Source organism: Falco punctatus, assembly GCF_963210335.1.
Source record: "Falco punctatus genome assembly, chromosome: 4".
Lineage (NCBI taxonomy): Eukaryota > Metazoa > Chordata > Aves > Falconiformes > Falconidae > Falco > Falco punctatus.
The window spans coordinates 42,474,949-42,487,266 of record NC_137583.1 but is presented as its reverse complement, the minus strand read 5'-3'; the positions used below and the strand labels follow the sequence as shown (position 1 = coordinate 42,487,266).

The window sequence follows — 12,318 nt, the reverse complement described above, 5'->3', positions numbered from 1 at the left end:
TTTATTAAAGAATTTCTGAAAGGTCTAACCATTAGGTGGGACGTATTACAGCACATATTGTGTAAACTAATTATACATGAGGCACTCTGGAGGGTTATAATTGATAAATGATCAAAGCAGTGGTTTAACACTGAAGGGAAAATATAATGGATTCACAATTTTTGAACTCTTAGTTAACTGTGTACTCCATCCAATATATATAGAGCAAAGGTTCCTTTTTTGTTTAAATAGGAACTGTCCACCATATACAGAGGTCATGTCTACTGTGACCAAATTTAGTGCTGTGAAGACTACAGGCCTGTTTTTCCTTAAAAAAAAAAAAAATTCCAATTCTACTGTGATATTGAGCCTCCTCCCAGATGTATTGTCATGACATGAACCTATAAAGGTTGTTCTGAAATCCACTTGTGAGCAGTCATTGCTGTCACAGTATGAAATTCTGTTCTTACAGGCAAACTTCTCTCTTTTCTTGCAGAACATCCTCCTCTGGCGCTTAGTACAATGAGTGAGAAGAATTCTGATGCCTAATTAAGGGCTTCATGATCCCTAATGTTTTCAACTCCTACATTTACAAAACCTTTTTGAGACAAATCTAAAAATACAGAAATGGTATTATGCTTATCTCAGATATATAACAATGCTTCTGTTAAATCATTAATTTGCTTTAAATCTATCAGAATAAAGATTAGCCAAAGGTCAAATTTGGGTTCAGAATCAATAATGCCAAAAAGCTCAAAAGTCTTTAATGTATCATACCAGAATTTGCAAGAGATCAGCCTCTGACACAATTCCACCATTATTTTTTTTTTAGTTTAAATCTCATAACTGTTCTCATATATTCCTGCTGGGTCTGAAATAATCCTCGCAAACACGTCCTTTGACCATCTAACTTAAGAAACCCCAAGAAAATGAACACAATGATTTTGTTCATGTCATTAATAACAAAGCCTAATTTTCCTGTGTGGAAGTCAGAATAGTGTGTGCAAACCCATGAAGAAAGCATACAGCTTTTTGTTTGGTTGGGTTGGGTTTTTAGTTATCATGACTCTTAGAACAACTCCATTTTACTCTGAAAGCCTGCAGATTCTTAGACATGCTTTGGCAGATAAGGATGGAATACCTGCAGAACACCAGAACAATTAATTAGTGACTTCAACCACATTTGAAAGTTACCTTTTTTTCAGGAAACTCTCCAGGTAGGATTTTTTCAGCCTGGAAAGCAACATTACATTGTGTCACATCTGCTTCTTTCCAGCAGAAGCTGCTCTTTTGCTTGATGCATTCTCCTGCAGGTTTTTCTGTTCTTTCTCTATACCTCCAACACCATTCACCTGGAAGATAATAGATTATTCCAGGACATTGGATCCATCACAGATTGCTTCTATCCCACAGTCCAGGGAAAAATAGACATCGCAATTATTTTACTCAAACATTTATTGATTTATTGATAAAGAGCAGCAAGGCAGGCCTTGCAGCCTTTTTGCATTTCTGCTCCATATAAAAGAATGTAGGTTTGATCTATCATCAGTTAGAATAATTCAAAAAACAACAACAAATCAATGCACTGATCTAATTATAAATTAAGTTTCTTTCTGGACAGGGAAAAGAAAGGCTATACTAGAAAAGTACAATAACGGCATTGTAAGAGAGGTGCATATTTATATTAAAAACTTAGATGATGAACACAAGAGTAACTTCTAACCTAAAAGGTTATAAATTACCAAAAATCAAACAAGCAAAATACCTTACCTTTCCTCATATCCATGTAAGCTTCCATACCACCGCTTTTTTTGGCTGCAAGACCAAGACTAGGAATCAAACCTATTCAATGTCCTTAGTTCAGCTGGATGTGAAAGAAAAATTAGTAGGGAGAACATTTTATACAAAATTGATGTTTTATACAAATACAAGAAAGGTTAGCTTTGATCTTCTAGTTGCCATATTGTTTTGGTTTTTCATTAGTGCTGCCTAAATAAAATTAGTATGTATTTTTTAAAGACCTGTACCGATAGTAAAAGATGCAAACCAGAATTAGAATGGGGAGTAACACACACAAATAAAAAAAAATGTAAGGCTTTCCTGTACTGTTTAAGAGGACTTCGCCACAGACAACTGAAAATGTTATTCTTCTTAATTATTATCATGTACTTGTATGAAAAATCCATTCAGCAACAAGTCATTATAGGTGTTAGTCATGAATTGAGCACAATCATATACTACATAATATACTACATACAGGATAGGAGAAATACCCTGTCAAATGAGTAAACAGTTCAACGTGTCAGCTGAAATAGAATTAAATAGTGTTAAAGCATCCTCTAGGCTCAGCACTGTGTGAAATTTGGACAGAACACATCAGCTGCACAGGCATCAGTGGCTGGAAATGTCCATTAGGAAGGGCAGGATGGGACATCACAATAAACTCAGTGATGCTGACTACAAATAAAGACCTGCTTTACAGATAAACTAGGATCCTAATGGAAAGCCTATTGACTGCCACAGGAATGGGTACTCGCTTCTTCGTTTCTTGCATTTTATTCTGTGTTATAGTCACTATCCTAACCAACCTGGCCAAATGATCATCCTGTATCAATTGAATGTGATCACAGAAGTCCCAGTCTCTGAAAGTACAGCTGTCCGTTATAACTGGAAGAAAAATGTACTATAAAACATGCAAGAATGTGAAAAAAAGGTAAAAAAAAAAAGGAAGGCATTTCAACAGTAGTAAAGCTCAGTGAATATAGTGACATAAATCTCTGGACGCAATCTTAAAATGAAAAACAGGAGAGAAATCTCACTGCTGCGTGGCCATTCTGTGATCTATTTAGCACTTGCAGACATTCTCCAAAATACCTAACCAGAATTATTTATAGTAAGTTGTTCATATCTAGATAGGAAGGATGTGACTTATTCATTTTGGCATATGACCATTTTAGCTACACCAGAAAAAGTTTTGATAGTAAAACTTTAGTAGAACTGGGACTGAATGGGTTGTGGCTACTCCAAGTCCTATTTGAGTTTGTAACTTCACACATAAAAGTTACTTTGGCATCTAAAAATCCAGTCAGCAGTTTTTACCCTTTTATTGTACTCTCTCATGACCTCAACATGAGCAAGTTTTTGCAGTATAACAATGATTTCATTTATTTGGCTCATTTAATAGGGAGCATTTAAAAACATATTATTTTTCAGTATGTATCCTGAAGTATTGTCTTAAATACTACCAAAGATATTAGCACATTGGCAATATAAAAATTCATCTAATTTTACCATTGTTAATTAGCAACACATTCTTAACTTATGTATCTACAAATATTTTGTGACAATGTAGATCTTTATTCTTTCTCAATTTACACTGTTCTGATGATAAAAGCAGAATAAATTTCCTGAGAGCAAAAAGATTCAGTTCTCATTAGTTTCTGAGTATCATAAAACTGCACCAATTATTTCCACCTAAGGACACTGAAGTTTAATTCTGATACTAAGCAAAGAGCCATTTTAAAATTTCAGGATTTGTTTCTGTGCTTTAAAGGGAATTAATAAAAAAATGTGCTAAGTCCTAGGTACCAATATGGGAAATAGCTTATTCTATACTGACAGTCTATCTAGCGTAAGCCATTAGAGTTTCTCAAGGGGTAAAGATGAATCATTCTTCCCCTTGCATTTATTTATATTTATTTTATTTATTTTATATTATATTTATATTAACTCACAAACCTGTAGTACATGGTTTAAGAACAAAGTTATGCTAGAGTATTCATTTTCCCTGGTCCACTGGCCAAGCACAAATAGGGTGTAAATCTTGTTGAAATGCACACAATCACATAGCAGCTGAGGCCGGGGGGTTCCTCTGGAGATCCCACTCTGGAGATCTGGAGTCCCCCCACTGCTCAAGCAGGGTCAGCTAAAGCAGGTTGCCCAGAGCCACGTCCAGGCTGGCACACTTACTAAAAAGAAATAGAAATCCAATGATAACTCTTCTGTATTTCCAGATCATTTGATCTTTGAGAGAATAGCCCATCTCCTACAATTTTAATTCAATAGAAAATCTCTCAGTGATACAACTTTTCAATATGCCTTACTCTGAGAACTTCAGCACATGAATGTGAGGGTTTACCTACAAATTTAGACTTCCTTTATTTTTGTCACTAAAAATTATTGGGTGTAGAAAATAGGACTTTCGAAATTGAAACTGTACAGTTAAAGCATGAAAGAAAAGTCTCTCCCAGCATTTAAAGGTTGCTGCATGAACAATTTTGGACTGTCACTCTGACTCTTTATCATACACTACTTTCCAGATTGGGCCTTCCCAGGTGCAAAGGCAAGGTCCCCGACTGTGGCAGAACCCAGGCTCGGCACATGCTGACAAACAGACCAGCTAAGTAACACCACAGCTGTCATTTTGAGAATATGAAAAAAAAAAACCTATGCATCTTTTTAAATGGTAGAGACTGACTGCCAAATTTATAAATCAAGATTTAAATTTATATATTGCAGAATCCTTAAATTTCAGTTTTTTTCCCCTATTAAACTGTTTGAACAAATTGGGGGTGGGGGTGGCGGGGAGCAGCTAGGGCTATTAAACAGTTTATTGAAGTGTTGTATTTACTCTGAAAATGTGAAACACTCTTCTGAAATAGATACAGCAAAGGAAAAAAGTCCAGATGACTACTTCCAGTAGTATTTTTAACTCAATCAGAATTTTGTTAGCACACTCGGCATGAGCATCAAGTGATCCGTATGCATAATACTGTGCTGCACTTGTGAAACACAATGGGCCAAATTCGGCTTTCATTTTCCAGAGATCTGGGGAATATCTGATCAAATACAATTTACACCAGTTTAGCTGATGGCAGGTCTTGGACCGTTATCAGCTGGCTTTAGAGTAGCTTTACCTGTTGTTTCAGTGGACTCACAAAATCAGCAGAAAACAGGCAAATAGCTCCAATAGGAATTGATATGTCCCAGGTCAGCCAAGAAATTGGACAGCTACATTTGCCCAATTCTGGGGCAAGAACCCGTCTTAGACTTGCACCTTTGATGTTAAAATCACAATATGGTTTTTCCTGGGTTTGTTTTGCTGGGTTTTTTAATAATGAGGGAATTGTACAATTTCCTGTACTTGAAAAGTAAATATTGCATCTTCCCTTATTCTTTCCATCCTGAAAACCACACACCTTGTCTATTATACATACAGAGAAGGACAGAAAAATCATTTGGTGTTATAATCACATAAATGTGTCACTAGCTTTGAAAAAGAATGCCTGACTGAAGGCCAAGAATGCCTCTATTTCCCAGGATGAAAAGGATCTTTCCTTTTAACAACTGCTTTAAACTCTTATGAAATGACTAAAATGATTACAATTCTGGCAACCGCTCCAAAATTGCTTGCCATCAGAGTTCGACATCAGCACAATAGCTTTGATCCTTTCACAGTGTTTGTGATTATTCATACACAGATGAGATGTTGCTTGGTTAATCACAGAACAGATTGAGCCAAGAGAGTGAAGCAGGGTTCCCTGGCACAGATAAATATGGGAGATGTGGCACAACGTAACACACACAGGTGTCTGGTGCCCCTCTCTCCTATCATGACCTGGTTATGGCTCAGTTACTGGCCCGAGAGCTCTTTGCAATGGCAACAGTCTTTATTTGCATGCACATGGTTGTCACACATGGAACAGGCACCCTGTGCCATTACAATATAGGTAATCATGTGACTCATTTGCATTAACATCACTTAACAGTTGCAAGTTTTGCTAAAGTGGATCCTGAAATAACAGCCCATCTAAATCTCATTCTAAAAACACATCCACATTCAGGGAAGCCAAATCTGGCTGTTGAGTTTAGACATCATTACAGAAGTATACCTAAAGGGCTATTGTCAGCCTGACTGCTAACATGTCAAGTCTTTCCCATGTCTGCAAACACCTACTCACATCAGTCTGTAACAAGAATGAAGGGTTCAATGGAGGAGTCACTGAGGAGGCTGAGAAGGGTGCTTCAGCTGTCTGTATGCTCCTGTGGCATAAGGCATTAATTTTAGCCACCTCAAATGTGTAGCTGCCTTTCTATCCTGAAGTTTTAGAGGCAGAATTAACAGACAGAAATAGTCCTAGGAGGAAAACAACCTAATTTTCTTATTTCTCTTATATTAAGAAGTCCAAACAAAGAGCCAACATGAGCCATCAGGACAGCATTTGCTGTTCACAGCCTTTTCCGTTTACCCCTAAAACTGGCGATTCCAAAGAAACACAACAGCCTGAAAGAGTGGTAGATTGTGATACCTCTACAAATTACCATGCCTGGATACAGACAGCTGTGGGAGACCTGTGAGGGCCAGAATGCAATCCTTGAGTACTGTTTTGTCAGAAGTGGTCCCTCTGAAGTCATCTGGACTACTTGCTATAAAGCGAGCAAGAACACAGTTACTTGGTTTTAACTGTGGAAAGGCTCCAAGGACTAATTCTGTTAAGTGGGTGTCGGACTAGGTTCTCACGCTTTAGGAATATGGGTCATTTGTGGCTTTGCTCTTACTGAGCCCTACAGTCTCCCTTCAGGGTGTGATGCCAACTTAACCTCAATGGAAGTTACTTTAGAGGGTCAAGCCAGTGACCTCTGTGTGCCCCGATCTTATCCTCTGTAATGTAATGCAACCATAAAACACTGGGAGCACAGTGCAGTGAGATTTATGCAGTTAATATAAATGTACTTTGAAATAATCTATTGTTAAAAAAAACCTACACAAAAGAGGAGCAGCAACAGTAGCAATAACACCAAATTTAAGTCTGTGGGGAGTCTGAAAAGGCATCTTTACACATTCATACTTTAAATAATTCAGAGTACTGTATCAGCAGCCCTTGGACGTAGCGCTAGGACATCACTTTGTTAACATCATTCCTCTACAATCATATGCATTTTAATCCCGTGAAAGTCTCAAGAGTGGCAACATTTACCAGCTAACATCCCCCTGCAACAAAATGATTATTTTCATTTCTTTGGTTAATCCTTTGAGGCACATGGCAGAAGGGATTTTCCAAGGTAAAGTTTACAACTAAAAAGAGCAATAGCTAGATTTAAAAATTTCTAATTCATGCTTGTAAAGTGAAATCGATATTGAAACATGAAAAGTACAGCTTAAGTGAGAATGAAATACATGGAAAAGAAGTACAAATTAACATGAAGTTAAATTGTAACTGATTTATGTATCCTTTGATCAGCCAAGAAAAACTCAGTTTATCTGCAGGCCTAATGACTTTTCACTGTACAGCAATATTGCACCAACTTTTATTAGACAATAACAAGAAACACAACTGGGTTTTTATAGATTTAGGTCAACATGAAAATGTCAGGAAGGCAGAGGTGCTAGCAAAAGTAGAAAGCATTCCAGTAATGATCAGCAAGCCCACATAGTTCAAAGTGTTAGAGTAGACTTATTTCCTTCACAAGCACTTTATTTTTTTAAATTGATTCCTTCTATCTTTATGGATTTCTTGAGTCAAGGTCAATGTTTTCATTCTGCAGCCAGATATAGGCTAGACAATAAAAGTTGCAGAAATTAATTCAACTAAAAAAGGTGCGTGTCATCGAGATTTGAGAAGAATAGAAGTATCTTCAAAAAGTTGCTGAGTGTAAATATTCTTTGTTTACTCAGCTCTGCAGCATGTGGAAACTTGGAAAAGTAGTTTAAAGGTCACATTCATGTATATCATATGTTGAAGTCTATTGCTATACAGTCCAACTTTCACAGTAGATTCTGTGTGGACATGACTTAGGCGTAGCACATCTTATGTAGTCTCTACATTATGCAAGATGGGGTTCACAATCAAGGAGCAAGGAGAGTTTCCAAAAGCTGAAAACTGAATGAAACAATATATCTCAGGCCAAATCTGCTGAAATAGGAAACCTAGTAGTACTGGTATATTCAAGTTGCTATTGTATAATTTTCACATTAGAACAAATGAATGTAGTTTTGGAGATCAAAAAGCTGCTCTGGTTGTTTATGTTGTATAACAATATGTTATTTTTTAATCTAATTACTTACACTATCTTCATCATGATAGCTAGAATATAATTAAAAATTTTCCACAGGCTGCTATTAAAGGAGAACTTGGGCTGAAATCTTGTTTATATCACTTTGTGTGTTTTTTTCAGTATGAATTTTAGTTTTGTGAATTTACGTGATTGTGACACAAAGAATGAAAGATTGTTCACTACAAAGAGTCTCAATGTTTTTTTCTGCTGTTAGTCATTACCTTTTTTCTCATTGCTTTGAAATCACTTCAGTGAAGATACTGTTGAATAACTAAAAGATGGAAAAGTTTTTAATGGTTCCATGAATATTTCAGAAAGAGAGCACATTAAAATATCAATATTAACAAAATTCATGAATTGATTTCACAACACTGCCACAAATCAGGTCTTCTGGGTTCCAATATTCACTTGAATGAAACTTGCAACAAAACAACAACTTTTTTTTTAATATCCTACCAGGTCAGCTACAAAACACGTAACAGTATGTTCTCTAGCAGCAGGAAATGGATATTTCTTTCCATATCATTTATTTATATTTGCTTATTAATGCATCCTTAATGAATGCATCTACCAAGAGCATTCAGAGGGAAGTCAAGGTGAAAGGAAACAGGAAATGAAACCACTCCATCTCTTTCGGTTTAATATCTAGGGAAATAACAACACATGAGCATTTACAGCTACAATATGATGGACAAATCTAAGTTATCCCCTGGAGCACTGAGACCAGCTGGAAAGAACTGATGCTCACAAAATGTAAGACAACTTGGTAATTAAATAATTTTTTTTAAGGTAGAAAGAGAGATTTTAGGCAGTATCAGACAATGAATAATAAAAGAATTGAGAAAATACAGAAGATACTCCAAACAGAAATGGGGCTTCTGTTGATGTACACATAAGCAGTTCACAGTGCAGGCCCAGTGCTGTGTGTAGAAGCAAAATTCACCACAGAATTCCCAAATTTCCAGAAGACCTTCCTTCTTATCCACCTTTTATCCTTCTCCAAACAGCTCTTTACACTCTTTTTTTTTTTTTTTTTCACAATGTTAGTCTCACTTTAACCAACATTATCTCACTGCTTCCTCCAGCTCATGTCTTTATCCAAATTTATCTACCAGCCCTGGTATCTTTTGTATGACATATAGTTTGCTGCCTCTTTGAGCCATGCAACATAATTTTATTATGCATTCCCACAATACCTGGCAAAGCAGAATTCATCAGATTCAGGTAGATGATATTATTGCAAAAACTTTTGAGTCCTCTACAAAACATGAAACATAACCAAATAAAATGCAGAGAGATACTGGGCAGGGAGCAGATGTTCTATTCACATCAAGTAAGGAATCTGTCACAATCTGGAGGGACAGCAGAAGTCATTAAGCTCCTTAATTCATTCCTTCCATTCATTCTATAAAGTCCAAATTTAATTCAGAAACCTTATTTTGTGTCCTTTGTGTTTCTTATCTACCAGGCTAAAAAAAATAAATAAATAAAAGAAGAAAACAAAAGTTACCATCATTCAAGAATTTTAACAAGAAGTCGATCTTACTAAATTCAGTTTTCCCTTCCAAAACTGCTCCTTTGTGCCATTCTGCCACCTCAGTATTTCCAAAGTCCCTCAACAGTTCCTGAATATTTGAGGCACAGAAGACAGTGTCACTTCAGTATTTTCACTTGAGCTATTCCTAAATTCTAGTCATCTCCATCATCACATCTCTTTGTCTTTTCTGGTTAATGGTGTTACTAAGGAGAGAGAGAAGGAAGGAAATTAGTGGGAGGGCCTGTCTCAGTACAAGAAACCACAAAGGTGCCTTATTGACTCTCTCTGTAGAGTTTTCATTGCAGAAAATGCCAAAAACTCTTAACCTTAGAAGGTTAAATAATTTCATGTTACAGTTTAAAGTTATAGCTCATACAGGCGAATACTATACTTCCTATGCACAACACTGCAATACAACTAGAGCTAACAGATACTAAGTTGCATGTTTATACCCAAAATATTGGTCAAACATGATTCAACTCAAGTCTTACATGCTGGAGCAATGGCATTAAACAAGAACTAAGGTCAATGTCAAACACACATACAGCGATCCAACTGCTTGTCAGAGAAATTAGTTGTGACAGTGTCGAGCATGGCTTTGCAGGAGGAATGGAAAAGTGGTATGGAAGGAAAAGATTTTTTTCTTCATGGTCATAGTTACATCCATGTAAGAGTAACTGGTTTCTGGGAAAGAGGTCAAAAGGAGCAGGGCCTGTTTATTCAGTCCATGGGTTACATTCATCCATTTTTCTGAGCAAGTCATCTTACTACTGTGATGGAGATTCAGCATGCTGAATACTGTGCAAGAAACATGAACATTTAACTGCAGACCTGAAAGAAAGGTCTTAAAAGCTGTGAATATTCTGAAAAAGCAAAAAACTAAGACGTAACATATGCACATTATATTAACAATTCATCATGTTCAGCGTGCTCACTATGGCATTAGAGGACTTTTGTTCTTTTTTTTATTTATTTTTATTCTCTCTCACAGCTTATGGGAAGCCTTAATTTCTTTAACTTCCTTCATTTCAGATATGTGCCATGAAATCACTAGGTGTATGTCCAAAGAGGTGAAGAACAATTCTATTTCAGGATCATTTGAGTATGTCCATACCAGGTATCACTCCTGCCTGAGCTCTCCTGCACTATCTCCCCTCTTCAGCCTGATTTCCTTTGAAATGTGTCAAGAAAGGAGCTACAAGTATGCTCCAGTAGAAATCCTGATCCGGAGGCCCAGTACTGGGGTCACGTTGCAGGGCACATGTATCTGCAATTTAGACACAGCCAGTAGGACCGCTACTATAAGGAAGCACTAAACTTTTTAGAGAGTAGTGATTAATAAAATAAAAATAATGACCTGACATGGGAAGATAGATGATTCAGTGTTTCTGACCCTTTTGTTCCTGACCTGAATTCATAGCATGTTAGAGTAGATTCCCCAAGGAAGACTGCTCAGCAAGTTGAAGTTCTTTGGGGAACTATCTTGAGAGCATAGAAGTGGAAGCAGTGGCTGCCTCCACTGTGGTTTTTCACAGGTGTCACAAAACCACCCTGTAGTTCAGCATGACTGGCAGCCCCATCTCACAAGAAAGCCAAGGTGAGGACAACAGGAGTACTGTGGGTTGGGCTTGAGCTGCACCAACAAAACCGTAGAGAGAATTCTGCAGATAGCCTCTATGTGTCATGCCAGCATCCAGTCAGCACCATACTTTTTTCTCCTTAATGAGGACTAAATTAATTTCCATCACACACATACAGTACACCCTCTTTTGTGGGAAGAAAAAGGTATGATTTCTATTTCTTTAAGCTCTTGAAAGCTTAGGAAAGGAAGCTTTCTGGTTCTGTCACAAAATTTTTGAGAAGGGTTATCTAGAAATATATGTGAATTATAGACAATGTTTAATTTCTCAGTTAATCACTGGTAGAAGATTTTCATAAGTTATTTTATTTGCCTATCTCCAATGCTTTATTAAAAAGAGGCAGTGCTTAAGACACAAAGCAAACAGGTAAGAAAAACTATTCTCTAACCTATCATCTTTTATTAAAAACAGAGAGGAAAATTCCTGTGGCAGAGCGAGCTGCTTGCTTTAACAACATTGGAAAGATTATGCAGAGTAATGGGAAAATTCAGGTTATTTAAGAAATTATAGTTATTCCATTATGTATTTGCCAAGTTCTCTGAAGCAAGGGTTTAGAACTAGCGTTGATTTTTATGATGGATAAGACAAAAGGTTTCTATCATAGGAACACAGAAACTAACACATCAAAATAAAGAACAAAAGTTAATCTAATTCAGTTTCTTCCCCAGTTCCACGTTTCAGATGCTGATATAACTATTTAATTACAAGTAACTATACAACAAATTGGGGGGGGGGGGGGGGGGGGGAAGCACAATGAAACCTGAGCAAGATTTGAACAGTTCAGATGGGGATAAGGCTTGTGAACACTATACTCCACACAAGTGGTTTTGGGTTTGGATTTTTTTTTTTTGACAAAATATCTTCCTGATACTCTCTCATCATCATCTTGAAAATCAATTTAGCATCATCTGAAGTCATTATATAATACAAATTTCACCCATTTTAGAGAACTATCTGCAAGCATTTAATTCTGGACCATCAGAGTCAAAAACTCACATTCACTTTAAGATGACTCTCCCCATTTGCAAAGATGAGTACAAAACTTAACCTGAAAATCATGATCTAAGAATTAAGAGTGGAATTTGAACTACTGCACAGTTTATTTTC

General features: G+C 36.6%; 1 long non-coding RNA gene across 2 annotated transcripts in view; it reads right to left on the bottom strand.

The window, feature by feature from the left end:
- The window catches only part of LOC308062742, a 55,904-nt gene extending 43,970 nt beyond the window's left edge, over positions 1–11,934 (bottom strand). For both annotated transcript variants that reach the window (XR_013927666.1, XR_013927667.1), the window contains exon 1: positions 1,174–11,934. This is a non-coding gene — a long non-coding RNA (uncharacterized lncRNA). The remainder of the gene's footprint in view (positions 1–1,173) is intronic.
- Positions 11,935–12,318: the final 384 nt, after the last annotated feature.